General features: G+C 39.8%; 1 protein-coding gene across 1 annotated transcript in view; it reads right to left on the bottom strand.

Annotated features, from left to right (window-relative positions):
- Positions 1-1000, bottom strand: part of LOC107679344 (RNA-binding protein Musashi homolog 1-like) — a 6863-nt gene extending 5863 nt beyond the window's left edge. Inside the window, exons 1-2 of the mRNA XM_016474871.1 lie at positions 515-1000; positions 312-368 (exon numbers count right to left, since the gene is read on the bottom strand). The gene's annotated coding sequence lies outside the window, so the exon portion shown is untranslated. The remainder of the gene's footprint in view (positions 1-311; positions 369-514) is intronic.
- Positions 1001-2495: the final 1495 nt, after the last annotated feature.

The following is a 2495-nucleotide window of genomic DNA, read 5'->3' as shown; positions in this document are numbered from 1 at the left end:
TGCCAAGACCAAATACATTAACATTGTCATGTACATTACCATGCCAATCCCTCCGAGAGTTGTCATGACAGAACTCTGTTTAAGCAGTCCTGCATGTTAACTTGAGGCTCAACCAGTGACTAGTTTAAGGAAACTTGTTTGAAACCACACATCATTGCATTGCAGAAATGGCACAATGCAGCTCTGTCTTGGATCTTTAATTGAAATGAAGGAGAACACGAGACACTTGCGGGAAAATCAGCAGCATGTGTGTTTTGTGTGCAGCCATGTGTTTATGTGTGCGTGTTTGTAAAGCCAGACGACCGACTAACCTGTGATCTCTGGAGGGTGAGAGGAAGTCAGAAGGGGTGTCCGTTCTAAATGGAATTCTAGAACAGAAACGGCAAAAGAGCGGTTTGTGAATGAACTCAGCGTAAACAAGCTCCGAGCTAAAACACCAACACACACACACACACACACACAGAGTGAGTGTTTTTCCACATGTAGTCCTAACTATGCAAACACACTGACGTACACCATGAAAGGAAGCTTTCAAGCAGCAGAGGAGAGACATGTCTATGCGCACAGAAACACACACAGTGAAGCCACTTACAGCCAGGTGTAGCTGCTACACAGGAGGAAAGGAAGGGAACAGATTGAGGTGCAGAAGGACACGAGGAACAAAAAAGACAAGGAAGAGAGAGAAACGGGAGGATGTGGTTAGATCGCTGATCTTAAGGTGTGGAGTTAGTTAGACATGGAGCTGTAACACAAAACGGTTAGTGTTAGTGCTGGGCAGTATGACGGTTTCATGCAACGCTACAGATTTTGCTATGCCATGGTAGAGCCAAATGCATGAATATTAGTGACAATAAGTCAAGCTGAACTTGTTATTAAAGTTCAGTTGTTTACGGGTGCAAAGTCGCAGCTCATTCAATCACACCTTAGATTTTGTACCACAGGTTTTATAATATAAATTTGACTGTTTTGAGGCGTTTGTTTAACAATATGTTTTTATTTAGATAGGGTGACCATACGTGCCCTTTTTCCCGGACACATCCTGGCCAGGATTTCTATATTGCCTAAAATATCCATGTTATACGTTAAATAAAATTTTTAATTAGATAGATAGATAGATAGATAGATAGATAGATAGAATCAATTATGTTTATATATATATATATATAATAATGCATACTTTTGGACAATTCAGTAATTGAAATACTGTATATATTATGTATATATTATGGGTGTAACAGTACCTCGGTTTTGGGATCACAGTTTGATATGAGTTCGGTACAACAGGAAATTTATTTTTTCATTTATTTTGAACAGAGAGTAGTGCTACATACATGTAGCATTAGCAGTTGTTTTTTATTTGACTTAGACTGTATAATTCCAAGATTTAAAGCAAAAACAGAATGGTCTGATTTGTGAAATTGTTCTACATAAGACACCTGCACAAAACAAACACAGCAGATGGAAAGAATGAAAATGCAAATTCACTCTCTGACAGCAGGTGGCGCTTATGGAACAGCAGGATACAGCATTTCCTTGGTTACCGCTGTAAATAAACCAGCTGCTTATAACCACTACTTTAATATGCATTATATGGAGGTAAGAGGAAAAGAAAATGACTAGGGCTGTCGCGATTCGTCGATTCTATTCGATTTTTTAAAAATCCTCGACTTCATTTTGCCTGCATCGACTAACCAGCAAAATACCAGAAGTGGCGCATTTCACGGACGAGAATCCATAAAACACATTATTAGACTGTTTTCCAAGGCCTCATGATATATTAAACCCGTTTAAAAATCATAATTAAGCATAACTGTGAATTCACAAACGCTACGATTTAATTAAATAATTATATGTGATGCAGTTATAGACGTGTAGGTTACGTACGTGCGTCTCACAGCGGCTTCTTTCACAATAAATGCTGTTCCACAGGAACTGTTATCATTTACATGTGTGGAGCTTCTCAAACTCCATCTGTGCATGTTGTTGTGAGTTTGGGTTTATTATAACGTTCATCTGGGAACGCAACATACGCCATTTCATCAGATTTGTAAGGTAAATAATTTATAAATCCACGCAAACACAGAAGAATACATCATTATCTCGCAGTTTCAAAATAAAAGCCAGTACCTGGTACCTGGTACTTTTTTTAGTACCACCTCGGTTGGGGTTCCAAGTGAACCGTACCGTTACCAAAACATGACGTGTAAACTCTGCTGATCACGGATTGGCCGAAGCGAATCGTCACTACCTGCGTCACTGAACTTGTGACACAAACACAAAAGAACCACTAGATTTAAATCAGCACAGCCAGCGAAGGATCGAACGCAACTGTTTTGAACGAGCGCACAAAAAGTTTTGTTGTCTGTTGCGGAAGTACAGACGTTCCTGTCGTTGATAGCAGAGGAGCAGATCCAGCGAGAGCTTGATGGGGCGATGTGGAATGAAAAAGTTATTTTTAGGAGTCGTGGTAGTAGAGGCGGCGCAACTATAACGAC

The sequence above is a fragment of the Sinocyclocheilus anshuiensis genome, unplaced genomic scaffold, assembly GCF_001515605.1.
Source record: "Sinocyclocheilus anshuiensis isolate Anshui unplaced genomic scaffold, SAMN03320099.WGS_v1.1 scaffold7267, whole genome shotgun sequence".
Lineage (NCBI taxonomy): Eukaryota > Metazoa > Chordata > Actinopteri > Cypriniformes > Cyprinidae > Sinocyclocheilus > Sinocyclocheilus anshuiensis.
This window is presented reverse-complemented; position numbering and strand designations above follow the sequence as displayed.